This window comes from Lissotriton helveticus, chromosome 11, assembly GCF_964261635.1.
Source record: "Lissotriton helveticus chromosome 11, aLisHel1.1, whole genome shotgun sequence".
Classification (NCBI taxonomy): domain Eukaryota; kingdom Metazoa; phylum Chordata; class Amphibia; order Caudata; family Salamandridae; genus Lissotriton; species Lissotriton helveticus.
The window spans coordinates 784,351,104-784,363,811 of NC_136072.1; the positions used below are offsets into that span (position 1 = coordinate 784,351,104).

General features: G+C 49.2%; 1 protein-coding gene across 1 annotated transcript in view; it reads left to right on the plus strand.

Moving 5' to 3' along the window:
• The window catches only part of RETSAT (retinol saturase), a 156,876-nt gene that overhangs the window by 106,957 nt on the left and 37,211 nt on the right, over positions 1 to 12,708 (plus strand). The window lies entirely within an intron of this gene.

Below are 12,708 nucleotides of genomic sequence, written 5' to 3' on the forward strand. Positions count from 1 at the left end.
TCGCAGCCAAATACAGATTCAGGTGAAAGTCACTATTCAGTGAGTGCAACATGCACAGTATGAGTTGGATGTATTTGCTTTTCCAGCCATTGGTGTGTGCCTTTATTGGTGGGAGCCTGCCTGCTACCTCCTCTCACTGAACCGGCTGGATTATCTAACTGTATTTTCTATAGCTATGGCGGAGGATGAATCTGGGGTAGAGGCCCCTGTTTCCGCAATTCTACCTCTTTTCTGTTTAGCATGAAAGCCTTCATCTGAGACATTGCCACACTATAACCAAGTGCCACACCTGTGTTATCTGCTCAGCTTTAACGAGCAGACTCCTGGGATTTTGTCTACCTGTCCAGAAGTAGTCTCTGCGACTCTGCTCTCCTGCCTGTCCACACTCCCTCTGCGCTTTTGCTAATTGCTATCTACTTTCGTCAGACTGCCCAGTAGTGCACCCAATTCAAATGAAAAACGCAAACAAAAGCAATTCAAACCAATCTTTACAGTGCAGGAGACCATCTTCTTTAAACCTGAGTAAACTCAAGGTTGTCATTAACAGTACAGGAACAGTTATTTTTTAAACAAAATTATGGAAACTGTTTTGATTAAATAAAAAAAAAACCTTCGAAACGTCATTCAAGATAGATCCCTGCTCCCTACTTTGACTCTGAAATGAACAAATATACTTGGATTGTACAAAAGGAGTGTAGCTGCAGGCTGTGAAGCACCCCCAGCACTTTCCACCAACTTTTGTGTAGGCTACCACCTCCAATAATTACATTTGTTATTGGCATGAGCTGCGCTCCCCTGGTGCAGGCTGGTGTGCAACCGCTTTGAGTGAAACAGGCAATGCTGCGCCTTCCTGATTAAGAGCTGAAAAACAGCCAATGAGACGCTTGGTATCTCCATCAGCTTGGGTTAGTACGGACAGTGCACATCCATCTATTTCATGACAAAACAGTACGGAATGTTTCGTATATATATCATGGCATTGCAAAAGCGGGTGCGCCACAAAATCTTTAAGCTCCTGGAAGCCCTCCACGCTTTTATCATTCTTTGGGACTGGGTCATTGATGCCAGCATGCAGCAGCCTTGTCAAAGGCTTTGCCTCCAAGGAAAAGTTGAGGATCCTTTGTTGGCAGTAGCCAACCATGCCCAGAAACATGCTCACTTCTCTCTGAGTAGTTGCAAACTTCATTTTAAAAGCTGTCTCCATGTGTTCATGAGACACTCTCCTCACTTCCTTCGCTATTTGATGTCCTAGATACATAACTTTCCTCTGATAGTATTGCGGCTTTTCAGGGGAGACCTTATGTTCAGCCTCGGCCAAATGATTAAGGAAAGCAATAGTCTCCTATTTTCAAGCTTCTTTAGTCATTGAGGGGATCAGGAGATCGTCTATGTATTGGGTTAGTGTCGAGCTGCACAGGAAAGGTTCATTTTAGGAATCTGGTTGACGTAAGATGGGCTCACTGTGTACCCTTGTGGGGCGCTACACCACACGAGGGTCTTATCTTGAAACCGAAAGGCAAAGAGAACAAGGGGACGAGCAGAATGTCTGACAAAGATCAATGACCATGATCCAATCTGCTTCTGGAGAATTTGGGAATAGATCCAGAGAAGGGTTTAGTACCAGGATAGCATTGAGCGACAAATTGATTAATCTTTCGGAGGTCTTGAACGTTTCTCCACTTTTTGTTTGCCTTCGGTAAGGCCATGATAGAGGAATTAAATGGGCTTCTAATAACCTCCTTCAGGATCCCTTGCTCCATCAAGTTCTCTATATCTGATAGAGACTACTAGCCGCAGATTCCTTAACATAGAATTATCCTCAGGTGTGCGACTTTATCTGGAAAACTTTTTGCCACAGCATCCCTGTGCGCTGGGGGGATGGCAGCACATGACTCCGCCCTGACGTCGTCTGTGGCCTTGACTTCAGCGAGGAAACATAAGTCCCAGCCCGAGGCACCTACGTCAGTTTTTTCTCTTTTCCGGATCCGGATTGTGTCTTTTCTTTTTCACGCTTTGGCGTTGTGGAACAGTGTGCGAATGCCTTCGGGTTTGACGACGTGTACCGCTTGTGCACGTCTTATGTCGGCGACTGACCCTCACCCGATTTGCATGTTGTCCCTGGGCGAGCACCATGACTCGCCGGATTGCGACGCCTGTCAGCACCTTGAGCCTAAGTCACGGCGAGAGCACCGGATGAAGTTGCTCTTGGCCCGCTTGTCGAGGTGGGTGTCATCCCATCTTCTGTCCCCTACCTCTAAGGCCAGGAACCTCCGGTTCTCTCTGCGACATCGTCCCTCGCCACGACCCCAAGGGCATTGCTCGCAGACTGGTAGTTCCTTCAGCTTGTCTCCGAGGCCCTGTCCACCTTCAGCGGTGGGCGCCGGTTCCCCTCGGGACGTGCGCCCCCACCTGTCGCCTTCCTACCTGCCAATTCCCGGCATTGGGGCGACTAGGGCCCAAATGACAGCCTATGCTGCGGCTCTGCAGGCTTCTTTGGCCCCTCCTCCACCTCCTGAGACATCTGCGGATCCCTTGCCTCGCGTGGGGCCTTCCGCGGAGTCTCCGGTGGCTCTGGCCCCAGTGCCGAAGGTTTCGGCTTCAGGTAGTAGGAGGATGGTGTTGTCAAGGTGTAGTCCTTTGGGGCTCCCCTCTTCGGCGCCTGGCGTCCCTGCCTCGCCGGAAATCCCTACGGGGCACCCTGTGGTGTCGCAGGAGATCGCCGGGACTCCGCACTTGCCCCTGAGTCCTCTGATCAGGCGGCTGCCTCGCCAGAGGCCGAGCCGGCGCCGTTTCAGTGCCGGGAGCCTGCCTCCCCGGCTCTGGCGGAGTAACAGGTGGAGGCTGGGACCTGGGGTGCTTTCCCGAGTCTCTCTTGGTCCTTGACGCGGGATCCTCAGCCTTTTCGGCGCCGCTCCTTCGCCGTACCAGCGTCCACTCTGCCCCATTCTCCTGGGGAGCAAGTGGTGGCAGAGGTCGACCCGGCGCCACAAATGCCTACTCCAGCGCCGATCGACGACGATTAGGCGCCTGTGGCGGACTCCACAGAGCCATGCCGGCGTCGGGTTCTTGATTTGCCTCCTGAGGTTCCTTCCTCTCCAAAGGTCTGTCATCTGTTGGTGTCTTCTTCCCTGGAGACAGGGTGCTGCATTGTTGCCTTTTCACCAGTATCTTCCAGGGAGGGCTCTTCGCCGTCCCCACGGCCTAAATCCTTGAACCCTTCTTTCCGTGGCTCACAGCTGACTGTCTGACCGGCCTCCCCCCCCTTCCGCTGGGCCCCCTCAGGTTCCTCACTCATCTGTGGATCCCCCATTATTCCGGGGCTTGCCGCTTCCCCCTGGACTTGGGGACGGACGGCTCGGTCTGCAGCTGTCACCCATGGAGGAATTACTTTCTCCTCCGCGACGCCCTACTGAGGCCAGTGTTGCCTTTGTTCGGGGTATTTCCACAGCCGCTGGCATTCTGCGGATGGGTGAACCTTTTGGAAGTTCTCCACTAGGGCTCTGGTGCACGGGAGCTGTTCCTTCCTTTTGAAGCGTCGCTCCATAATTCCCTTCTGGAGGCTTGGGGGCACCGGGTGATCTGGTGCCTCAGCCGCTCCTGCATCGCCACCGTCCGGCTCCGCACGACCCTGTCTGCCTTTCCTTCCACCCTTATATGCAATGTTCTCTTCTATGGACGGCTTTTCCATCCTTGTCTGAGGTGTTGTTCCCTCCGTCTCGAGAGGCCCGGTGGTTGGATTCATGGAGACGTAACGTCTTCGCTTCTTCGAGTGCTGCCTTGCGGGCGCTCAATACTCTGTGTGTGTTGACTAGGGCTACTTTCAGCCTGTGGGACTCTGTGGAGTCTCTTCTTTCTCATGTCTCCCATGAGGGTGCCCGTGCTGATCTGCGGAGCCATGTGATGGATGGTAGAGAGTTGGCTTTGTTTATTCTTCGTGTGGCCTTGGATGTTACCGATGCTCTCGGTCGTGCTATGGCCACTTCTGTGGCTCTCCGTCGCCATGCTTGGCTAAGTGATGCTGTTGTTCCTGAAAATATTAGGGAACGTCTGGTTGACCTGCCCTTTGATGGGGTCCTTCTGTTCAACACTCGTGCGAACTCCGCCATTCAGCGTCTTCTTGCAGGGCTCTGTCCCCCTCCTCCGTAGGCTGGTTTGTTGATCCTCCGGGACTTGATGGGAGGTGCTATCCCACTTGCTCCTGGAATCTGGTGTTTGGAGTGACCGTTACACTTTCTGTGTGGTTTGCTGTGCCTTCGGGGTCCCTTAGTTGGCCCCTCTCTTTAGTTGGATGCTGGTTCAGCTCTTTTTGGCAAGAGTGTACTTTTTGGCTGATTACTAAGCCTTCTGTGGTTTCTGCCGCAGGTTTTATGGTTTTGTTCTCTGATGTGGGATTTTCTTCCCTAAGAGTGGCTCCCACAATTTATTTGGGACGTGTCATACCCTAAGTGGGGTACTTGTAGCTATTGTATAGCTTTATCTTACCCTGGGAGGGTGTGGACTCCCCTTTGTGGGTTCCTCGCCTCTCCTGGTGTTGCTGTCTTCTGCTGGTGCGGCTTCTTGGTCTTGCCTGGGCGTGACTTGGCCATCTACGGCGTTGTACTGCGGTGATTTTGACCTTTTTCCGCCGTTCAGCTTTTTCCCCTGTCTGGTGTTTCAGAAGGGATAATTTCCTGTGTTGACGGCTTGGGGCGTCCTACTTGTTTCTCCTCTTATCTTCCAGCTGGTCGCACTTCTGCATGGCTCGGTTCTGTCCGGAGCAGTCTCCTTCTAGGGGTCATTCGGGATTTTTTTGTTTTGAGCCCAGCGTAGTCTGGGCGTTCAGTTTTGGTGGCGCTTGTCAGTGGCCAGCTGCGCCTGCCTGCTCTTCTGGTCTGCGGCCGGGGGCATTGGCGTGGGCCCTGGCGCTCCTGCGTCTTGTTCTGCTGAAGCCTTGCAAGAACTATGTCTTTCTTTTCGCGCCTGCCCTTATTGACTGAGGCACTGCTCTGTCTTGTCTGTCTACTTCAGGCTGTGATAGGTTCGGCTGCCCTCGTCACTGTATGTGTTTGCCGGTGGAGGCCTTTGTCTTCTTTTCTACCTCTTCTCCTTGGAGTCTTGGGGTGGTTATTCTTCCTTGGTACTCCTCTGTGCTGCCTGTACCTCTGGGGCTTCTGGCGGGGGTCTTGACTGGGCTTGGGTTGCACTGCCCCCCCGTTTCACCTTGTCCATGCTTCCTCCTGCTTGGTGGGGGCTGGGCTGCCTCTCTTGTCCTCATGACGCAACCCCTGTGGGGTCAGTGTTCTTCCAAGATGGCGAGGTCTCTTCTGCTTGGGGGGGGACTAGGCTAGCCTCCTTGTCCCTGTGACTCACCCCCTATTGGGGCCCTGTGTTTGTTCTCTCGCAGACCCTCCTTCCCTTTGGGTATGGCTAGGGTATCTATTCTACGTTAAGGAATCTGCGGCTAGTAGTCTCTATCAGATGTACGAGTTACTTACCTTCGGTAACGATTCTAGCCGCAGATTCCTTCACGACCCGCCCTTCCTCCCCGTTCTGCAAGGTCCCTTCTTTGGTCTTCTGCACTCGCCTGCCTCCGGGTGGTTGTCTCCTGCAAGTGCCTTTTCTTACTCCCTCCCTAGGGGGATGCTCGTTTTGTTGTTTGCTCCATTCCTTCCTTTCTGGTGATTGGTTGATGGTTTCATGGGTAATTCTGCGCCCCTGCACCCTGGTCTCCAGTGTGAGGTTTGCTTGTGTCCTTCTTCCTTTCGTTGCTTGCACTTCTGACTCCTTTGCAGTCCTTGGGGTTGAGGTCCCTTGGCCAGGTCTCGACCCTTAGCTCTTTTAGGAGATGTCCCTCCCTGCTGGTGTTGTCTGGGATGAATTGTCATAGCTCTTTCGTTCTGGCCTTGGTGCCCTTCTCTGTTCTGGGTGGTGGTTGCAGACTTCTTCGTCTGCTGTGCAATTTTTCATATGCTTTCTGCCCCCGGGGAGGCTGTTGTATTTGTCTGCAGGCTTGCTTAGTGGAAGCTGTGCTCTGTTCTTTCCTTCCAGGACTTTTGGGGCATTGAACCTGGCACTTTTCTGGATGATGCTGTTTCTCACCATTCGTTTCTTTGCTTTCTGTTTAGCTGATTTTTTCGCACACTGTTCCCGTATTCTCACAGTTTTTGTTTGTGATGGCTCCGCGTTGTGGCGTGGAAAAGTACTCCAAAGAAAACTGACGTAGGCGCGCCGGGGTGGGACTTATGTATCCTCGCTGATATCACGGACGCGGACGATGTCAGGGCGGAGTCACGTGGTGCCGTCCCTCCGGCGCGCAGGGGTGCGGTGGCAAAAAAATTTCAGGATCCAGTCTCACGCCTGGGGATAATTCTACGGTAAAGAATCTGTGGCTAGAATCGTCTCTACCAGATACATCGTTACCGAAGGTAAGTAACTCATACGACAGGGGTGAACCCTGCGATGGCCTCGTGGGCAAGTCTGAGGGTAAACAGCATTAGGTGGAAGGATTATCTTAAGGAGCTTTGCATCTTTGTTCAGTCCAATTTCTTTTCCAGTAAAATCCCAAACCTCTTCTTCGACTGTCTCCCTCAAGTCTATTGGCAAGTCCTCGGTAGTGAGGACCGGGTCTAGTCTGACAACAGGATCTGATGACTGTATCTTGAACTCTGCTTAAGCCGCTTGAGTCTCAATTCCTGCTCCATCTTTGTGCAATTTATAACACAGTTGAGCTTGCAGAGAAGGTCTCTGCCCAAAAGGTTTACGGAATTGGAATCACAAAGAACAAATTGGTGTTGCTCTCTATTGTCTCTTATTTTTTACTGGGGCAATAACTTGGTTACTATGCTGCTTATTTGTAATGCCTACAACTTGATCTTCTTTTCACGAGAGGGGTAGGTTAGGGAGCTCAACAGTTCTCGTTGTTGCACGAGTGGCTCCTGTGTCTATTAGGAAAGATAGGGAATGTTTGGTAACCTCTCCGTCCACATACAGGCCACTCTGATCCACTACTAGGACTTCGCCACTAAACATTCCTCCTCCCCCCTCAGGCACCATCATTGATCCCGATATAGTTTCGAACATCATGGGACTGGATTTCTTTGCAGCATCGTAGGATTCTGGGGGCCCCTGTGGTTTGGCTTTGGGGTGAAATACCTTTCTGCATTGGATTAAAGCTTGGCAGTGCTGCAGCCTTTGTAACTTTCTGAACAGCCCTAGGGCGTTTAGGTACAGGGGAAACCTTCCCTGCCCTGTCCTGTCAAAGTTGTCCCTCTGGATTCTGTCATGATTCGATCTGGATGGTATCTACACTCTCTCTTCCAGTGCCCTACCCTCATACAAATGTGGCACTATGTAACCTTCTTTATGGGAGTTTAAGACCCATCACCCCTGCATTTTGTGGCAACTGGGTTTGAGCAATCATGAACTTCTCCTTTAGTCCGTTTAGTTCAGCCTCCAAAGTCTCACTACAATACTACACCTACTGTAGGATCTTGTCAACTGATTTGCTCTGCCAACAGAGGACACCCTGAATAATTTGGTTGCAGATTTCTGGCCTTAATCCATATACAAAAGAGGCAACCCAGCCTTCCATGTTTTCAATTAAGGGATCATTCATCCCGTTGTGCTCCCTATACACCTGCTTTAGTCTCTGAAAATAAGCCTTCACCGATTCCTTGGGCTCCTGAGAGGTTCGATACATTTTAGGCCAATTAATCTATCTCTGAGAAACCTTCATTTTTAGGTGTCTTCTGACTTCTTTATACTTGGCCAAAATGATAGGTGAAGCGGCCTTCAGACCTGGAACCTGTGGGGCTTCCTGTGTGGGCCATTCAACAGCTCTCTTGCATTCTGCTCACAGGTCTTTTGGAACCGCTACCACAAATTACACATCCAAGTCTTCTCACAATAACTTGGTGATGGTCACAATTTGCTCTATCAGGGTGTACCACTTGATGGGATTCTCTCTAAGCTTTAGAAGGGTATTGGTGAAATGGAAAAGACCTGAGCAAGACCTAGGGACATGTACGTATGCTCCTCCTCATACTTCTCATAAGGGGAACTCCTTAAAAGGGGAACTCCTTTACGTCCCCCAACTGCTACTTCCTCACCCTCTTTTCCCCTCTGCTTCACTTCGACCCTCTCTTTCTTGCACCACAATTCCCTGAGCTTCTCGGTGTCACTCCATTTTCTAATGCTTTCAATTAGTTACTTTACATGCATTTGCAAACCTCTCCGCTTCAACATCCACGATTCATCCATCCGAGCCTTCCTGCGCAACTTCTTCTGCTGGGTTATATCAATACCACTTTCATCTTTTATCTTCTCCATCTTGGCATGAGCCTCTTTTACCTTCTCACTGCTTCCTTGCACATTTATAAAGCAAATATTTTTCTCCATAGCATCCTATCAAGTCCAGTCCCATATTTCCTTTCTGCAGCTCCTCAATGTCCATCTTTACCTGGGATAGATTTATCCTCTGGGTGGTTTGACCTGCACCTGTTGAGCTAACTGACAAGTCTTTGCTGGCTGTCTGCCTCATATGTTTCTTGCTGATCACGTATCACCCCTGTTAAGGAACTATGGCTATGCTTTCTGTGCTTGGTGTTAAATCCAGCGGTAAACTTGGTTCAAGTCATCTCTTAGTAAACTAGCAGGAGCCTCGACTAGGGAGACAAGAATGATGCTCAGCAAGTGTAAGGTACTTTATGCAACTGATATGGGTTGGGAGGAAGGCCCGAGTAGAGGATGGAGCACGTGTCTCTGTATAACTTGGGGGTGCATGAGGCTACACTGAGGATCCTGCAGTTGCTGTATTCTTGGACATTACCCGTGTGGCAGCACTTGGCATAGCCACTGTAGTCGCATTTTATGTGGGTGATCTAAAACTAAGAAGTTTCTTTGTGAGGGCGTCTTCCTCCTCACTCTCTCACTTCCAGCGTCTCTATCAAAGATCCCCCTATCACAGCGAGGATTCAACGTCCACCAGCCAACCACTGTGAGGCAATGCACTGACACAAAGCTCCAATCAATCTTATGTCTCTTTTCGATCTTTACTCCGTTTGCTTGCTCTACAACACAAAACATTTTCTATAGTGACAAGAATTCTTCCTTTGCCCCTATAAAAATGAGCTAAAGACCTGTGAAAGTCACTACTCAGCACCACTGAGCTCCGTGAAAACTCTCGCACAAGAAAGTTACGTTTCTAATTTGGCATATGTGATAGTGCCTCACAGTACACCTCTCCTAGCAGGCAAGTTGATTGATTTCATTTTCAACTTGAGGTACCTCTCATCAAAAGTTAAAAAAAATTATCATCGGAATAACAAGAATTATAACTCCAACAAATCCGTCAATCAGAGCCACACAATATTTGTCTTCAATTATCGTCCACTGCTTCCCTTTTTCTTTAGGCTTACTTCAGCTCCCCAAATGCACTGTGCCGCTTACTTTATTCCCTCGTTTTGCATGCAGTCCCTATTGATACTCATGTCACTGTTCTTCGGTTAGCCACTTTGTCTTTCCGGAAACCGGATACGATTGGGATTGGTCAATTTAAATCTCTGGGCATACGGCTTGGACCATGAACGTGCCGTCCTCTGTTCTACAGCCAATTAATTTCAACTTATGGTTTGGCTCCAATTGGAACCATCAACTCTGCCACCAGATCTGTTGGTGTGGAAATTGTATCAAATTCTGGCTCTTGGGGCGGGCCAACATCTAGGACCAGGTGCGGTGTAGTCCCAATCCGGACTTTGGTGCTACCCGACTGGAAGCTTCTATTCTCTAGCAAGGGTAACCCATAAATGATGCCGAGAATTTCTTATAAGCACTACTGACAACAATTATGGTTTCAGTGCTTTATATGAAGAACTAATTGCCAAATAACAGAAAAGATATTATGGGCACGTTTACCAGCAAAGAATATAAGTCATAAGTACAAAGAATTCAGTATTGTTCTAAATGAAATCCGATGGGAGTATGGTGTCTCTCCTTCCTAGCAAAATCTGCACTCTTATATAGGGCTTCAGACAAAGATTCTTTATCAAAAGGAGGGAGGGAGATCAATAGATCAACGGACACTAGTTACCACTTGTGAGAGTGGAAGGTCCAGTTACAGCATGTGTCTGTGAATGGTCTTCACTAACAAAGCGGGGGGCTGAACTGTTCCTGCAAGGAGTGGGAGGAATGGAGGAAGACTAAGAAGGACTAAGCTAAAACTGGCGTGACCAGAGGTGTAAATGTAACACCTGTGGGCATCCCTTTTGTTGGATGTATTTGCCTCACACACCCCGAAGGATGTCATGCTTCATCATCGGCGGTTGCTCCTCGTCGGGGGGGCGGTGCAATCCCCGACGGGCTCACCTCAAAGAGGGGCACTTTGGCGGAGATCTTTTGTATCCAACTGCCCTATGGTGAAGTGTGGGTGTGTGGGCGGGGAGGCAACTGAGCCTGAGGTGATGGTTAAAATGCAGCAAGGGGTGCCGGAAACTATTTTATTCTGGTGGTCCCCCTATTGCAGTTAAAATCGTGAAAACAAGCTCACTCAGTGTCACCTCGTTAGGTAGAGTGACCTATGTGAAGCTCTGAAAAACAACAGGTGGTCAACATGTTTCTCGCAATGGGATTACTATCCTGCGATTCATCAGGACCTTAAAAAGTGCAAAACAATAAAGAAAATCAACTCAATAACATGCTAGTGTCATGTATATGGTGTGGTGTGGGTATACTGTTTATCTCTATGGAAAGTCCTATGCCTGGAACATGAGAAAGAAAGCAGATATACATTAGTAGTACATTTCTCATTATAACAGCAAGGATTGTCAGCGCCAGAATGTGAACATAATGAGGCATGCTTGGGGCAGTGTGGGGAATAGTCACTACCTCTCCATGCCAGGTGGTTTCAGCGTGCAGTGTGGCGTGCACACACACTCTAAAACTATATCGGTGTGAAGGTACAGAATTAAAAACAGTTGTAAAAACAGCAGGCAACTACACAAACACCATGTTGGCTCAGAGCGGCATTGCGAACCTTGATTGTGTGAGTGACAACACCTAACACTCAGTGTGGACTGTCAAACCTAGGTGGCACATAGGATAATGAAGTAATCAGCGCCGGACTCACCTAAGGGTTAAGGGCTAAGTACCACATGAGTGGTCGGCGGGTCAGTACATCGGGGTAAGCCTTCAGGCTTGGCTAGAAAGTAGACATATTACAATGAGGGTAAAGGAAACGCTCCGCATTGTTCAGGTTAAGTTACAAAATGGAAGCGCTACAAAAGGATTCAGGAAGCCGGTATTGACTAGGCTGGAAAGTAGACATATTACAACGAGGGTCAGGAAAACACTTCGCAGTGTTCAGGTATGGTTTACAAAACGGAAGCGCTGCCAAAAGATTGAGGAAGCCGGTAGTAAAGTCCCCAACCGGTAAGGTCTCATAGTGATCCCCCACAGTCCTCCTCTTACCTCATTCTGCCCGTGTCCGCGTGGGATCACCTACCCATCTCCGCCGAGCTCGGATAGATGGTGTAGTACTCGCGGTGTTTGTTTATATTGAAGCCCGGCTCAGGGGTTTCAATCGATGACACGCCTCCCGCCAAAATCATGTGACTCGGGCGGATAATGGGTCGGCCATGATGTAGTGGTCAAATGGACCGCGTTATTCATGTATATACAGAGCATGCATGGGATTAAGGTGTGTTCCCTCGGTTACATGGGGTGCGAAAGTTATATTGCAAGTTAATCATGGTTGGTTCCTGGAAAAATGTCAGCTAGTAGTGGGTTTTCCAGAATATAGGTTGTGGAGTGGTACTGACTAGGACCGTGGTTATTGAAGTCCATGGGGCCGGGCACATGTAAAAATCGTATGGGATGTAAAATAGGAATTTTACCGTGTACAGTCTGTCGGCATAATGAATTTAGGCATTATTAATATTGATATCACGCGGGTTGTTCAGAACGGATATTTTAAGTCAATATTTTAAGACAATGTTGCTGGAAACACAGGTAACCACGAGGTACGATGTGTAGTCTAAACAGTCAAAATGTCTTATGCCGAAGCAGATGAGAGCCTCATAACTGGTAACAACCAAAGGTGGGCCGGCCATTATGTAAGGATTAGGAGCCCCTCCGCATTCATGAGTAGATTAGGAGAAGGAGGCGGGGAGGGGGCAGGGGGGACCATAGTGAGGCAAAATGTTGCGACCGGGTTGAAATGTATATCGAGCCCGATTTAAGACCTTTAATTAATTTGTCAGGATTCATGACTAATATATAAATCAAGGGGCTAGTTGGTCACGTGATTTCGCGTGTATCATAGGTGGTAATGATGTGCCATACAGTTGATAAATGACACACCAGAAACCGGGTGCAGACCAGTGTGTCCCGGAGTGGACTCGACCAGGGGGAATTGACCATGAAGATTATAGGAGGCCTGGCAAAAACATATCCGGGTGGTTAGTGTGTAATTCACAATGAATGCCACGGGATGTCTTCATTCAGCCCCCGACTATCAGTGGAAAGTCGATGGACCCATCTCTGCTCCTTCCTAAAGAGAGCATTCTTAGGGCAGTTGGGACTAGATTCCAGAACAACCCATGTCATGGAGTCTGCGTTGTGGTTGGAATCCACATAATGTTTGCACATTTTTGTATGGGTCTTTTTGCAGCGAAAATTGCTGCGGTGTTCAATGATACGGGTTTTTACTGGGCGGGTGGTCATCCCAATATATTG